At 43.0% G+C, this 16,895-nt stretch overlaps 1 protein-coding gene across 2 annotated transcripts in view; it reads left to right on the plus strand.

Annotated features, from left to right (window-relative positions):
- The window catches only part of LOC110946179 (septin-5-like), a 200,908-nt gene that overhangs the window by 170,110 nt on the left and 13,903 nt on the right, over window positions 1-16,895 (plus strand). The gene's annotated exons all lie outside the window — the stretch shown is intronic.

Consider the following 16,895-nt stretch of genomic DNA (forward strand, 5'->3'; position numbering starts at 1 on the left):
TGCATTCAGAACATTGCAGCTGCCTTAAATTCAAAATAAAAGATCCCTCAGAAATCTAGGAAATAAAAAAGTAAAGTGCATCCATGTGCACTGTACATCCTGCACAGTGCACACAAGTCAATACCTGTCTGAGCAGCAATGAGGGTCAAATGCATGTAAATGCATTAGGAATCAGTGCATAACAGCTGCTTATAATCAAAGTAAAGTGTCCCTGAGAAATAAAAAATAAAGTGCATCCCGTGGTGCCACTGAGAGTAAAATACTAAATGTAATCAGAGCATAACTGCTGTTTGCAACAACAAAAACAAAAAACAATCAAAAAACACACAAAAGTGTGTGTGTGGTTAATTTATCAAAATCAACAGTTCTTATTAAGAAAAATCAGCATATCAGCCTCTTTTGGGGTTGATTGAGAGGCGCTAGTGGCTCCGAAGCTTGTATCACTAGCACTTGTGTCGGGTGATGCCCGCAGTTTATCGAACACTGTGCAGTCTTTCAGCTCGATGCCATGCAGTCTTAAATGTTTTGTCAAATTTGACGTGCAACCTGTCTTGCAGCTAATTAGCGCATTGCATATATTGCACTTTCCTTTTTCGTCGCTTTGTTTTACAAAGTGCAGCCATACTTTGGAGCGTTTTCCAAACCCACGATCCATAGTTAGTGGCTAGCCGGTTAGCATAGCCAAAGCGTCTCCCTCTAGACGGCGTGACGTAATTACGTAATAGACGTGGTCTCCTCACGCGGTCTGGTCAGACACGACGTAAGGGAATACAGCGGATGATGATCTAAGAAATATGCGCCCAAGAACCGAAAAGCAGAACCGAAAATAAATATTTTTTTCGATGCTCGGTGCCCACCATTTTTTAATTCGGTTCCTACTCGGAACCGAATTTCGGTCCCCATCCCTACTAAAACTAGGAACATTTTATTAAAATGGGCCCACAAGTCACAAATACTGTAATTGTTAGCTAGTCTAATTTTTTTCCCTCAATTAACTGATCAGGTGTTTGGTCTAAAATGTCAGAATATATTTCAAACTGTCAATCAATGTTTCTCAAATTCCAAAATGACAAACATCCTGTTTTGTCAAAGATATTCTGTTTACTGTCAAAGGAGATGAAAAAAACAAACAGGAAATATAGATTAGATAGATGAAACCTTTATTAATCCCACAGCGGGGAAGTTTACAGTGTACAGCAGCAAATAGGACATTTGAATAAAAAAGAGTGCAGCACACACTGCACACAGAGCATATGTATATAAATAAGAATATTTTCTTCAGAAGAAGAAAGAAAGCAGCATTTATAGCAAAATTTCTATGAAATTGCACAGCGTCATTATTTACATTTCCTATTGCACAGTTTGTAAATGGGTGAACAGAAACTACTGGGAGCTTGATTGTAAAGTGTGACTGCAGCAGAAAGGAAGGAGCTGCAGTATCTCTGCTTTAGACACCGGGGGTGAAGCAGTCTGTCACTGAAGGAGCTGCCCAGTGATCTTACTGTTTCCTGCAGGGGGTGGGAGGTGTCCTCCATGATAGACAACAGCTTTGTCATCATCCTCCTGTCTCCCACCACCTCCACAGGATCAAGGGGGCAGCCCAGGACAGAACTGGCTTTCTTTACCAGTTTGTTTAGTCTCCTCCTGTCTGCAGCCGTGATGCTGCTGCTCCAGCAGACCATTCCATACATGATGGCTGATGCCACCACAGAGTCATAAAAGGTCTTCAGAAGTGCTCCCTGCACCCCGAAGGACCTCAGTTTTCTGAGCAGGTGGAGTCTGCTCTGACCTTTCTTGTAAAGTGTGCTGGTGTTAGTAGTCCAGTCCAGGTTCTTGTTTAAGTGAACACCGAGGTACCTGTAGGAGTCAACAATCTCAGTGTCCGTTCCCTGGATGTTCACTGGTGTAGGAGAAGTGTGTCTGTTCCTGCTAAAGTCCACCACCAGTTCCTTGGTTTTCACTGCATTGATCTGGAGGCAGTTCAGCAGACACCAGTCCACAAAGTCCTGGTTAAGTTCTCTGTACTCCTCCTCATCTCTGTCCGTGATGAGGCCGACGATGGCAGAGTCATCAGAGAACTTCTGAAGATGGCAGTTTGTGGTGTGATGGGAGAAGTCTGCAGTGTAGAGGATGAAAAGAAAGGGGGCAAGGACAGTCCCCTGTGGGGCCCCATACTGCAGACCACAGTGTCGGACACACAGTCCCCTGCCCTCACAAACTGTGGCCGATTGGTAATGTAATCTAGCAGCCACATTGAGGTGAGAGTCCACTCCTGTCTGCTCCAGCTTGTCCCCCAGCAGCATAGGCTTGATGGTGTTGAAGGCACTGGAGAAATCATAGAACATGATTCTCACAGTGCTCTTCATCTTCTCCAGGTGAGAGAGACATCTGTGCAGGATATTCACAGTCAAGAAGCTGAAACTCCTTTTTTTGTTGTCAATAAATGTAACTGTTGACAACTAACTGATCAACTACTCCAGCAATAAAAAAAAACAGCAATCTATAAACAGCATCAATCTATAAACAGCATCAATCTATTCTTCTTCTTCTTCTTCTTCTTTTCCTTTCAGCTTTTCCCTTCAGGGGTCGCCACAGTGAATCATTTGCCTCCATCTAACCCTGTCTGCTGCATCCTCTTCTCTCACACCAACTACCTTCATGTCCTCTTTAACCACATCCATAAACCTCCTCTTTGGTCTTCCTCTTGTAACACTCAAACTTTTCCAAGCAGAGGTCACTTCACCAAGGGGTTCATCTCAGAAATAATAAAAGTTAACTGTCACTATCAGTAGTAATGCAGCTGATAAACACAATCGGAGTCTCTTTTAAAATTTCTTAAGTTTCTTTACTTCCATCTTTTACTCAAAAAAAAAACGCTGTTTCCCCATACAAAAAAAATACATTGCCACAAGATTACAAATAGAAACTAAACCTTTATGCTTTCTAAATTAACTAAGAGTCCTTCCCTAACGAAATACAAAGTTTTCAGTCAAATGGTCCACTTCAGATACTCTTTTAAGAAAGTTTCTATCCCGAAAGGTCCTCACGCCGGCGGCTTTTCCTCCGTCCGTTCGATGCAAAAAACAACAACAACACGGTAATCCGACCCAAAAAAGAAAGTTCCGCTAACAAAAAAAAAGAAGCGATCGATCGTTAAAGAAAATACTGGTATACCAGAAAAAAGAGTTTCAAAAAGGGTGGATCTCACCAATATCCTGAGTGCAGAGGAGATAATCCTTAAGTGAAGGATCCCTTTGTCTCTTGGGGTGGCGTCCGCGTCAAGATGTTGACGGCCGGGAGTATACGTCTGGTCGGCTCCGGTAGGATCTGGGCTCTTTACAGGTTCAATAGTCTTTTTCCAACCTTATTAAAATGTCTTAGGCCTTCGTTCATTCTTTTTTTAACTTTACACACTCCTTTCCTTTCAGCAGCCTCCTGTCACTCCCGCTCACGCCGTGTCTCCCCCCGTTCCTCTACGCCACATCCTCCTTATATAACCTTTGTTTACCACATTTTCTAATTACTATTTTGGAATTGTTTATTATCCCACCTACCTAAATACATTTTTAGCACAGGGAACATCATGCGCAAAGACCAGAAAACTTTCATTTTGTTTTCATCATGTTATTTATGGTTCTTTATTTCTTTTAATGTTTCTTTTAATTTTATTACTTAGGTGACAATGTCACAGATCCCCCCCCCCCAGCCGAGGTTGAGGGAGGCTGAACCCCAAAGTAGGGTTTCAGATTGACCGTGTTGATTGTGTCTAACCTCTTGTTTAGGTCATTCCACTGTACTTGGTAGTTGACTGGGCCTAGCTTTCTCACTATTGTAGCTGGGCCTGACCATTTAGGCGCAAGTTTAGCTGAGAAACTATCGGATGCTTTAGATAGCGGGTGCATGCGGACCCAGACCTGGTCTCCCGGAAAGAGTTGTGCACCTCTCCTTCGGGTATTATAGTACCTGGCTTGTCTGGCCTGACACACTCCCACTCTCTTTCTGACTTGTTCTGTCATTTCTTTTTGCCTCTCTAGCAATTTGTAAGGAGACTGGTGAGGGGAAGGGGATGTACAGATCATCCGTTCCAGGGGCCCTTTAAGCGTCCTTCCAAGTGCCAATTCTGCTGGAGTTCTACCAGTAGTTTCATGTTGTGCAGCATTAATGGCAAAATGAAATTCTCTAATCCACTTATCCCAGTTGTTATGCTGGTCTCCCACATAAGAGGCTATCATGGTCTTGATGGTGCGGTTGGACCGTTCTGTGAGATTGGCTTGGGGGTGGTAACTTGTGGTGAACTTTTGGGTCACTCCCCAGGACCTGCATAGGTTAGCCATCTCATGGCCAGTGAACTGAGGTCCACGATCTGACACTGGCTCCTGTGGGACACCAAAGCGGGTGAAGATCTCATCCTTCAGAATAGTTGTAATGCGATGAGCCTTGCTGTCTTTTAGGGGAAACATTTCAACCCACTTTGTAAAATAGTCCACAATGACCAGAAGAAATCGATTTCCCTTTTTACTCCGGGGAAAAGGTCCCATGAGGTCCATCCCAAGCTTCTCCCAAGGTGCCTCAACCTTGGTTGATTGCATGAAGCCAACTGGTTTTTGGTTTTCAGCTTTGTAGGACTGGCATGTACGACAGCATTTGACATGAGCCCAGACATCCTTTCTGATCGTTGGCCACCAAGCCACCTCAAGAATGCGCAGCAGAGTCTTTAGTCTGCCCAGATGTCCACTTAAAGGGTGATCATGAAAATAATCAAGGAAACAAGGTACCAGATCCTTTGGAACCACCAGCTGATATTTATCACCTCCATCTCTCAATGGGGACTTTCTGTACAGAAGTCCCTGACAAGTAGTGAAGACTACCCTTCCAGGTCTGTTGACATTGGTGAGATCTTTAACCATGTCCATGATATCAGGATCCTTTTCCTGAGCTTTGTGAATCTCCGCCAACGATGTTGGGAGATCAGAGGAATTTTTGGAGATGTTAACGGCTACATAAGCAGGAGAGTTGTCGTGAGGAGAGACTGCCCTCGACAGTGCATCTGGCACAATGTTTTGCAGACCTTTTCTGTAGCAGACCTTAAACTGGAATCGTTGGAGACGCAGGATCCAACGTGTCAAGCGTGATGTTGTTTTGGGACAATTGAAGGCCCACGTCAGTGCAGCATGGTCTGAGTACACTGTAAACTCTTTCCCTTCAAGGTAATGATGCCACTTTTCAACTGCCCAGACCACAGCCAGACACTCCTTCTCTGAGGTAGAGTAATTACACTCAGCTCCTCGTTACCCCCTTGAGGCAAAAGCTATCACCTTTTCACCTTCCTCGTCCCTTTGCACCAGGACTGCTCCCAAGCCTACCTCACTAGCATCTGTGTGTACTTCAAATGGAAGTGAGTGGTTAGGCTGTATAAGAATGGGAGCCTCGGCCAGAGCTTGTTTTAGCTGCTCAAAGCTATGTTGACATTCCTCTGTCCAGGACCATTCCACCTCCTTTCTTGTCAGCTGATGCAAGGGTGAAGCGATATTAGCAAAATGTGCTATAAATTTATGATACCACCCCACCAGACCAAGAAATCGCTGCAATGTTTTGACATTGGTTGGTGTGGGGTATGCCGTCACTGCCAGTGTCTTCTCCGGAACCACCTGGACCCCTTTTCCTGACACCACATGTCCTAGGAATTTCAGTTCTTGACGAAAAAAGGGACATTTCTTAAGATTTAGTGTAAGGTTGGCCTTGTGGAGCTTTTCCATCACTGCATTTAAATCCTTTAGATGCTGATCTGGAGTGGGTGAAAACACGATCACATCGTCAATATACACAAAGCAGATTTTCCCTCTCAGCTCACCCAAAACCTTCTCCATAAGTCTCTGAAATGAGGCGCCAGCATTTTTTAAGCCAAAAGGCATTGATCTGAATTGGTAGAGCCCGATTGGTGTGATAACTGCCGTCTTAGCCTTGCTGTCTTCAGCCATCGCCACTTGCCAGTACCCAGATTTTAGATCAAGGGTACTAAAGACAGCTGCTCCATGCATAGATTCCAAAAGATCGTGGATAATGGGCATGGGATACGCATCCTGAAGAGTTTTAGCATTCAGAGGCCTGAAATCTACACAAAACCGAGGTGTCTTATCAGGTTTTGGGACTAAGACCACAGGAGAGGCCCAGGGTGATTGGGAAGGCTCAATTATGCCATCCTTGAGCATTTGCTCTACCTGTTCAATGATGATCTGACGTTTGAAAGGAGATACGCGATATGCTTTACAGCGGATCGGTACTTCATCTGTGGTAAAGATCTTGTGCTCCTCCACGGTGGTTTTACCTAATTTACCAGAGCACACCTTCGGCCAAGCCTTCAAGAGTTCCCTAACCTCTGGGGGATGGTCTATAAATTCTGGGACTGTCTCAGCATGACTGACAGCTGTCTCAGTTCTTGGAAGGGCTATAATGAGACTTACACTGGGACGGGTGTCATGGCTCTCTGTAGGCTGAGTAAGGAAGGGGTAAAAGGTATAGCCTCGAGGTCCTTTCACTCCATAGGTGTTGTCGCCCAAATTAATAATAGTTGAGGTCTTGATCAAGAAATCTAAGCCTAAAATGATGGGTAAGGCCAGGTGTTTGTCGGCAATGATGTACGTTTCTAATGACCACATCACATCATGCCAACTGTAAAGAAGTTGAACCTTTCCCATGGCCTCATGGGACGTTTTCCCATCTGCAAAGGCAAAGCTTTGATTATCACTTGGCTTGAGTTGTTCATCCTCCCGGGCCAGCTCCAGCCACTGACTGTGTCGCATGAGCGAGAATGTACAAGCAGTGTCAAAAACGGCCTTACACTGTACACCCCTCACTTCTATGGGGACATGCAGGAGAGTTGGAGGCTGTTTCTTTCCCCGCTGTACGATGGTTACAACATCAGCCTGTTTCTTTGTGGACCATTTCTCTTGGGGTTTCTTTGACATCTTCACTTTTGCTTTTTGTTGATCCACCTTGCCCCAATACTCCTTGGCAGCTGTACAGTCTTTTTCCACCAAAGTACCAATGGAGACTAGCTGCTCCACGTTGGTGACAGTGCCTCTCAGGCAACCTGCTATTCTGGGGTTACAATTATTGAGAATTTTCCTCACTAATTCTGCCTCTGTTATATCAGGCTTCCACCTTAGACAGAGAGCCCGATAATCGTAAGCAAAATCCCTTACACACTGATCAGGTAGTTGAATCTTGTCTCTGAGCTTCTCCTCTACTTCTGTGAGGTAATCTGGTGGCAGGAAAGCAGCATTGAAGGCCTGTTTGAAATCAGCCCAATTGTGAACAGTACACTTAGCAACAGTCCACCAACTGTGTGCTGGGCCTTTAAGAACACTTGATAAAGCTCCAACCAGTTCAGCATCACTCAGAGGTCTAACAGCAAGAAAAGTTTCGCATTGATCAATAAAATTTAGGATATCTGCCACTTCTTTGCTGCCACTGAAAGATGGAAAATCCATATGTACAGCAGGCTTTGAATAAACTACCCTAGTAGCTTGGCTGGTTGAAGGAATAATGGGACTGGTGCTGATGGAATGAGAGGCAGTCTGAGATTGCATCTGATCAGTAGCACATGTAGGCCTGGTGCCAGGCTGTGTTACAGCAGAACAGGGAGTTGTAGGTCCTGCAGCTAAACCTCCATGCAGAGAGATGGGGTTTGGAGTATCCACAGAGGCCATGCTTGGACTAACTACTGCTGGTGAGTATCCCGTGTATTTGTTTGCTTTTGAGACAGGGTCATCAGGAGCTGTTTGGCATGAGGAGGAACGCACATTACCTGGTTGGAAACGCAGTCCTGTGCTGTAAAAAGATCTTTGGATTGTATTGAGACTGGCGCGCTTCAGCCTTTCAAGATCCATTTTCCACTTCTCATCCCGTCGTTGCAGACACTCCACCAGCTGCTCCTCAAAGTTCCTCAGGGTGGTCATCATGCGATGTTCAAGCGCTTCCAAGCTCCTGTCTATATAACCTCTGATGTTCTCTTCCCTGTTAATGGCACTGCTAACAGAATCTCTGAAATCAACCTCCAGGGACTTTAGTTTATCAATGACTACTCCTAAGTCTGTGCTGATGGATGTCAAAACTGGGAGATTTAAATAAGCAGAAACATCTGCCTCTATCTCCTGTTCATCCCTCTCATCTCGCTCATCCTGGTCAGATAAATACAGAGAACTTATTAAAGATGTGACTTCACCTACAGGATTCCGTCTAGTCACCCAAGCATCAGAAGCTCTCTTCAGAGACTCCTCCCTGTCCTCAAGCCCAGCATTTGGAGTAGAAACTCTGGTGTCATTGTCTATATTCCTGTCAACATTTATAGGACTAGATGCATTATCAAGTACTATCAGGGCTTCTTCATTATCCATGTTTGTTCTTTTATCCTTCTTTGTTTATGTATATATATGAATAAATATATTTATATCTACCTATATGTTGATTTATTTTATTTATTTTTATTTTTCCAAAATGTCTTGTGTCAAACCCACTCAAATTTCTGAAGGACAAGTTGTGCACAAGTTGTCAACAATATTCAGTCCAACGAAAAAAAAATATGTTCGTTTTGCTTAGAATTTAAACAGCAATTTTTACAGTTCGGGTAAACTTTTATTTAGGCTACTTCCTTTTTCTGATCCCCGTACGGGCCACCATCTGTAACACTCAAACTTTTCCAAGCCGAGGTCACTTCACCAAGGGGTTCATCTCAGAAATAATAAAAGTTAACTGTCACTATCAGTAGTAATGCAGCTGATAAACACAATCGGAGTCTCTTTTAAAATTTCTTAAGTTTCTTTACTTCCATCTTTTACTCAAAAAAAAAACGCTGTTTCCCCATACAAAAAAAATACATTGCCACAAGATTACAAATAGAAACTAAACCTTTATGCTTTCTAAATTAACTAAGAGTCCTTCCCTAACGAAATACAAAGTTTTCAGTCAAATGGTCCACTTCAGATACTCTTTTAAGAAAGTTTCTATCCCGAAAGGTCCTCACGCCGGCGGCTTTTCCTCCGTCCGTTCGATGCAAAAAACAACAACAACACGGTAATCCGACCCAAAAAAGAAAGTTCCGCTAACAAAAAAAAAGAAGCGATCGATCGTTAAAGAAAATACTGGTATACCAGAAAAAAAAGAGTTTCAAAAAGGGTGGATCTCACCAATATCCTGGGTGCAGAGGAGATAATCCTTAAGTGAAGGATCCCTTTGTCTCTTGGGGTGGCGTCCGCGTCAAGATGTTGACGGCCGGGAGTGTACGTCTGGTCGGCTCCGGTAGGATCTGGGCTCTTTACAGGTTCAATAGTCTTTTTCCAACCTTATTAAAATGTCTTAGGCCTTCGTTCATTCTTTTTTTAACTTTACACACTCCTTTCCTTTCAGCAGCCTCCTGTCACTCCCGCTCACGCCGTGTCTCCCCCCGTTCCTCTACGCCACATCCTCCTTATATAACCTTTGTTTACCACATTTTCTAATTACTATTTTGGAATTGTTTATAATCCCACCTACCTAAATACATTTTTAGCACAGGGAACATCATGCGCAACGACCAGAAAACTTTCATTTTGTTTTCATCATGTTATTTATGGTTCTTTATTTCTTTTAATGTTTCTTTTAATTTTATTACTTAGGTGACAATGTCACACTCTTGGCCTCCTGCCTGGCAATGGGAAACTCTGCATCCTTCTACCAATATATTCACTCTCTCTCCTCTGGACATGTCTGAACCATCTCAGTCTGGCCTCTCTGACTTTATCTCCAAAGCCTCTAACATGTGCTGTCCCTCTGATGTCCTCATTCCTGATCCTATCCATCCTGGTCACTCCCAAAGAGAACCTCAGCATCTTCAGTTCTGCTACCTCCAGCTCTGCCTCCTGTCTTTTCCTCAGGGACACTGCCTCCAGACCAAACAACATGGCTGGTCTCACCACAGTTTTGTAAACCTTTCCTTTCATTTTAGCTGAAACTCTTCTATCACACATCACACCTGACACTTTTCTCCAGCTGTTCCAGCCTGCCTGTACACGCTTCTTCACCTCTTTTCCACACTCTCCATTGCTCTGGACTGTTGACCCTAAGTACTTAAAATCCTCCACCTTCTTGATCTCTTCTCCCTGTAACCTCACTCTTCCACTTGGGTCCCTCTCATTCACACACAGATACTCCGTCTTGCTGCGGCTAACCTTCATTCCTCTCCTTTCCAGGGCAAACCTCCACGCCTCTAGCTTCTCCTCCACCTGTTCCCTGCTCTCACTACAGATCACAATGTCATCTGCAAACATCATAGTCCATGGAGACTCCTGTCTAACCTCGTCTGTCATCCTGTCCATCACCATAGCAAACAAGAAGGGGCTCAGAGCTGATCCCTGATGTACTCCCACCTCCACCTTGAACTCCTCTGTTACTCCTACAGCACACCTCACCACTGTCTTACAGTCCTCATACATGTCCTGCACCACTCTAACATACTTCTCTGCCACTCCAGACTTCCTCATACAAAACCACAGTTCCTCTCTGGGCACCCTGTCAGAAGCTTTCTCCAAATCTACAAAGACACAATGCAGCTCCTTCTGACCTTCTCTGTACTTCTCTATCAACATCCTCAAAGCAAATATTGCATCTGTTGTACTCTTTCTTGGCATGAAACCATACTGCTGCTCACAGATGTTCACCTCTGCCCTTAGTCTAGCTTTAACTACTCTTTCCCATAGCTTCATCGTGTGGCTCATCAGCTTTATTCCTCTGTAGTTGCCACAACTCTTCACATCTCCCTTGTTCTTAAAGATGGGCACCAGCACACTTCTCCTCCATTCCTCGGGCATCTTCTCACTATCTAAGATCCTGTTGAACAACCCAGTCAGAAACTCTACTGCTACCTCTCCGAGACACTTCCATACCTACACAGGTATATCATCAGGACCAAGTGCCTTTCCACTCTTCATCCTCTTCAATGCCCTCCTCACTTCATCCTTACTAATCTTTGCTACTTCCTGGTCCACAACAGTCACCTCTTCTACTCTTCGTTCTCTCTCATTTTCCTCGTTCATCAACTCTTCAAAGTACTCTTTCCATCTTCCCATCACACTATTGGCACCTGTCAACACACTTCCATCCTTATCCTTTATCACCCTAACCTGCTGCACGTCCTTCCCATCTCTGTCTCTCTGCCTTTCCAACCTATACAGATCAGTCTCTCCCTCCTTACTGTCCAACCTAGCATACAAGTCATCATAAGCCCCTTGTTTGGCCTTTGCCACCTCTACTTTCACCTTACGCTGCATCTCCCTGTACTCCTGTCTACTCTCTTCAGTCCTCTCAGTGTCCCACTTCTTCTTAGCTAACCTCTTTCTCTGGATCCACTCCTGCACCTCCTCATTCCACCACCAAGTCTCCTTATCTCCTTTCCTTCCAGATGACACACCAAGTATTCTCCGACCTGTCTCCCTGATCACATTTGCTGATCAGAATTTCTCCTTCTCCTCCCGCTCACATCCTACCTGTGGAGCATACCCACTAACAATATTGAACATCACACCTTCGATTTCTAGCTTCAGGCTCATCACTCGATCTGACACTCTTTTTACCTCCAGGACATTCCTAACAAACTCCTCCTTCAAGATAACTCCTACTCCATTTCTCTTCCTATCTACACCATGATAGAACAACTTGAACCCTGCTCATAAACTTCTAGCTTTACTACCTTTTCACTTGGTCTCCTGGACACACAGTATGTCCACCTTCCTCCTCTGCATCATGTCAACCAGCTCTCTACCTTCTCCTGTCATAATTCCAACATTCAAAGTCCCTACTCTCAGTCCTAGACTCTTGGTGTTCCTCCTCTCTCTCTTCCTATGAACACACCTTCCTCCCCTCCTTCTTCGACCAACAGTCGTCCATTTTCCACCGGCACCCTGTAGGTCGACAGCACAGATGGCGGTCATTGTCAACCCGGGCCTCGACCGATCCAGTATGGAAGTCATACATTTGATTAGCATGATTGATTTGGCCAAAGTTTTATGTCGGATGCCCTTCCTGCCACAACCCTCTGTATTTATCCGGGCTTGGGACCGGCACAATAAGACACTGGCTTGTGTTCCCTTGTGGCTACATTAAACAGCATCAATCTATGAACAGCATCAATCTATGAACAGCATCAATCTATAAACAGCATCAATCTATGAACAGCATCAATCTATGAACAGCATCAATCACAGCAAAAACGGAATCAATAAAAGCAAAGGTTATGTTGAATCCTGTCGTAAGCTGGTTTAAAAAGCTAAAGTATGCTACACGACTCGGTCTAATTAGAATTATTACATTTAACTAATGCTAAATGTGACCCAGTAGTTGTAGCAATGGTAGATTGATCAGAACGTTCACATTCTACAGCACCGGTCTGGAAGAAATGCCCGTCTAAAAAAACAAGAAGAAAAAACTTTTTTCAAAAAACTTTTACCTTGAAAGAAGTGAAAAAAAATCTGCCAATAGAACAAGTGAAAATGTCTTGGTAGGATTTCTAGAAATAAGATCTGATATTTAGAATATTCAGATCTTAAAATTAGCTGGAAAACTTATTTTCAGCTCTGTTTTACCAGGATTGTCAAGCTTAGGTGTCTTAACCCTCCTGTTGTCCTCATTTATGGGCACAAAAATATTGTTCCCACGTCTGAAAAAAAAATCCAAAAATTCAGCAAAAAATTCTCCAAATTTATAAAAATTTGCAAAACCACGAGGAAGAAAAATCCTTAATTTCCCTTGAAAAGTTTTAATTTAAAAAAATCCATAAATTTTGCGAAACATAAAAATAAAAAAATAAAAAAAATGTAAATATTTTCAAAAAATGAAAAAAATCTTCCAAAAAATCCTTAAAACATCTAAAGTGATTCCATATTTATCAGTAAAACGTCTAATATTTTCTTTAAGCACATTCAGGAAAAAAATCAACCAAAATCCAACAAAATGTTCCAAAATTTCCCAAAAAAATGTTGAAAATGTGGAAGTTTTCACTGTGAAAATGTATATTTTTTCCCACATTTTCAAACTTTAAAACGGGTTAGTTTGGCTCATAGGACGACACAGGGGTTAAACAAGATGATTTACAGATTGTTTGATTTTACAAGATATTTAGGATGCGTTGTCTTCAAACAGGTCCCTCCATCTGTAGAAATGCCTGTTATTAAGTGAATTTATCTTAAATCAAGTGGGATGATAGCCTAGCCGCGCTAGACAACCCACAGCAACGAATTTAATTCTCTGCCAGGGTGGGTCTAGTTACCCTCCATAAGGCTCGAGGCTGGATGCTCCTAAAACTGGCCGGACCAATCACCATGAAGTGTAGAGTCAGAAGGCGGGCGTAACTAAGTGACGACAGAGGCGTGACGATTCTGACAGAAACAACCGGAAACAATAAACAGTTATCTTTAGACTCGTTTTTGGCCACAGCCCTTAAAGATTTGAAGCTAAAATTCAACTTGAAAGATAAACAAAGGACGGCACTGAAGGGTTTCATTGAGAAGAAAGACGTATTTGGACTTATGCCAACGGGATATGGCAAATCCTTAATATACCAGTTGGTTGGGAAGCTAATGGGACTTAGCCACAATCCAGCGCTCTAGGAACTACGTCAGCCTATTCGTTGCTCTGATTGGTTGTATACCTACCCAACTGCTGCAGAGTGATTTGATAGACAACCTTTTAGCCCGCCTCTCTCCCTGTCGAGCTTCCCTAGACCCTTGTGCCTTCAGAAACATGGGTGTAGCATGGCTAGGCTAGTGGGATGAGACATTCTGACTAAAAATCAGACAAACAGACTTGGTAAGATCTGGAGTTTTGCAGTGCCGTGTGTTTTTTTTTCCCACAGCGTGCATGTACCTGATGACTTTTATTCAGCAGCAGCTCATTTCATTTGGTATCTACAGCAGTAATATCTGTTTAGAGGTTCATGAGCTTCTTCTGTTTTTGTGATTTGGTGTCTGGGATTGTGCTGAGACTGAATGACTTCCGTGGTGGAGTCTAATTAGAGGTCAGCTTATATTTAGAGTCTCAGCCATTCTGGAATCGTTCTGATGTGAGATCACTGTCAGCTACAGGCAGAAAAACATTTCACAAAGACTGCTCAATTGTGTTGCTATCCGATAATTTGGAAAGAGACAAATGTTAGATTTTGTTCAGCTCATGATTCGTTGCATTATTGTGATGGGTTAGAGCAGAGGTGTCCAACATGAGGCCCGTGGTCCAAAAGTGGTCCTCCAGAGGGTCCAATCCGGCCCTCAAAGTGTAAAAATTACAGAGAAGACATTAACTGCAGATTGTAAATTAGTAAAACTATACATTAGAAATAGGGGCTGCACAGTGGGTAGTGGTTCGCACTTTGGCCTTGCAGCAAGAAGATCCCCGGTTCAAATCCCGGCCTGGGCCTTGGATCTTTCTGCATGGAGTCTGCATGTTCTCCCTGTGCATGCGTGGGTTTCCTCCGGGTACTCCGGCTTCCTCCCACAGTCCAAAAACATGCTGAGGTTAATTGGTTACTCTAAATTGTCCGTAGGTGTGAATGTGAGTGTGATTGTGTGTCTGTATATGTAGCCCTGTGACAGACTGGTGACCTGTCCAGGGTGTCCCCTGCCTTCACCCGAGTCAGCTGGGATAGACTCCAGCACCCCCCATGACCCTAGTGAGGATAAAGCGGTGTATAGAGGATGGATGGATGGATGGATTTTAAATTATTTCTGGCCGAGTTGTTTTGCTGATAAAGTAAAATATTAGATTGTTTAATGTTCTTTTGTGACTTTGTGTCTCACGTTTGTGATATTTTGCCTTCTTTTGGTTGTTTTTTGTAATTTGTCGTCTGACTTTTGTCATTTGTCTCATGTTTTTGTTGTTTTTCTTGTTTTTGACGTTTTGTTTCCCTTTTGTCACGTTCCTGGTTTTTGTCTTATTTTTCTCATTGTGTTTGGCTTTCTTCATTGTTTTCTTCATCGTTTTGTGTTTTTCCCTCTTACTTGTGTCGTTTGTGTAATTTTCTGCCTCGTTTTTGTTGTTTGTCCATTTTTTTGTCTAATCTTTGTCTTTTTTTGTTTTGTGTCATTTGTCTCATTCTGTGTCGTTTCATTTTGTGTCTTTGTAGACGCTATAAATGATAAACTGAGGCATATTATTGCTGAAATTGAAGTAATATTTCTGTAGAAACTTCAGGTTGTTCATAACATGAACATTTTAAGAACGTACTTTATTGCATGAAAACAAAGGAAAAACCTGGAGTTGTCATGATTTATGGGTTAAAAAGCTGTAATTTAACTGGTCCAACCCACTTAAGATCAAACTGGGCTGAATGTGGAACCTGAACTGAAATGAGTTTGACTCCTCTGGGTTAGGGTGAAACACAAACAGTTTATATTTACACACGTGGACAAAATTGTTGGTACCCCTCAGTTAAAGAAGGAAAAACCCACAATTCTCACTGAAATCACTTGAAACTCACAAAAGTAACAATAAATAAAAATTTATTGAAAATTAAATAATCAAAAGCAGCCATCACTTTTGAATTGTTGATTAACATAATTATTTAAAAAAACAAACTAATGAAACAGGCCTGGACAAAAATGATGGTACCTCTATAAAAGATTGAAAACTATTTGACCAGAGTGACATGATTAACTCAGGTGTGTCATTTAATTGACATCACAGGTGTTTCCAAACTCATAATCAGTCAGTCTGCCTATTTAAAGGGAGACAAGTAGTCACCCTGCTGTTTGGTGAAAAGGTGTGTACCACACTGAACATGGACAACAGAAAGCGAAGGAGAGAATTGTCCCAGGACATCCGAAAAAAAATGATAGACAAACATCTTAAAGGTAAAGGCTATAAGACCATCTCTAAACAGCTTGAAGTTCCTGTGACAGCAGTGGCTCATATTATTCAGAAGTTCAAGACCCACGGGACAGTAGCCAACCTCCCTGGACGTGGCCGCAAGAGGAAAATTGATGACAAATTGAAGAGACGGATCGTTGGAATTGTATCCAAAGAGCCCAGAGCAACCTCCAAAGAAATTAAAGGTGAACTCCAAGGCCAAGGTACATCAGTGTCAGATCGCACCATTCGTCGTTGTTTGAGCCAAAGTGGACTTCATGGGAGACGACCAAGGAGGACACCACTGCTGAAAAAACTCATAAAAAAGCCAGACTGGAATTTGCAAAAATGCATGTTGACAAGCCACAAAGCTTCTGGGAGAATGTCCTTTGGACAGATGAGACCAAACTGGAGCTTTTTGGTAAGGCACATCAACTCTATGTTCATAGACTCAAAAACCAAGCATACGAAGAAAAGAACACTGTCCCTACGGTGAAACATGGAGGAGGCTCAGTAATGTTTTGGGGCTGCTTTGCTGCATCTGGCACAGGGTGTCTTGAAAGTGTGCAAGGTACGATGAAATCTGAAGACTATCAAGGCATTCTGGAGAGAAATGTGCTGCCTCGTGTCAGAAAGCTTGGTCTCAGTCGCAGGTCATGGGTCTTCCAACAGGACAACCATCCAAAACACACAGCCAAAAACACCCAAGAATGGCTGAGAGAAAAGCGTTGGACTATTCTAAAGTGGCCTTCTATGAGCCCAGATCTGAATCCCATTGAACATATGTGGAAGGAGCTGAAACATGCCATTTGGAGAAGACACCCATCAACCTGAGACAACTGGAGCTGTTTGCTCATGAGGAGTGGGCCAAAATACCTGTTGACAGCTGCAGAACGCTCATTGACAAATACAGAAATCGTTTAATTGCAGTGATTGCCTCAAAAGGTTGTGCAACAAAATATTAAGTTATGGGTACCATCATTTTTGTCCAGCCCTATTTCATTAGTTTGTTTTTTTAAATAATTATG

This window comes from Acanthochromis polyacanthus, chromosome 18 (assembly GCF_021347895.1).
Source record: "Acanthochromis polyacanthus isolate Apoly-LR-REF ecotype Palm Island chromosome 18, KAUST_Apoly_ChrSc, whole genome shotgun sequence".
Classification (NCBI taxonomy): domain Eukaryota; kingdom Metazoa; phylum Chordata; class Actinopteri; family Pomacentridae; genus Acanthochromis; species Acanthochromis polyacanthus.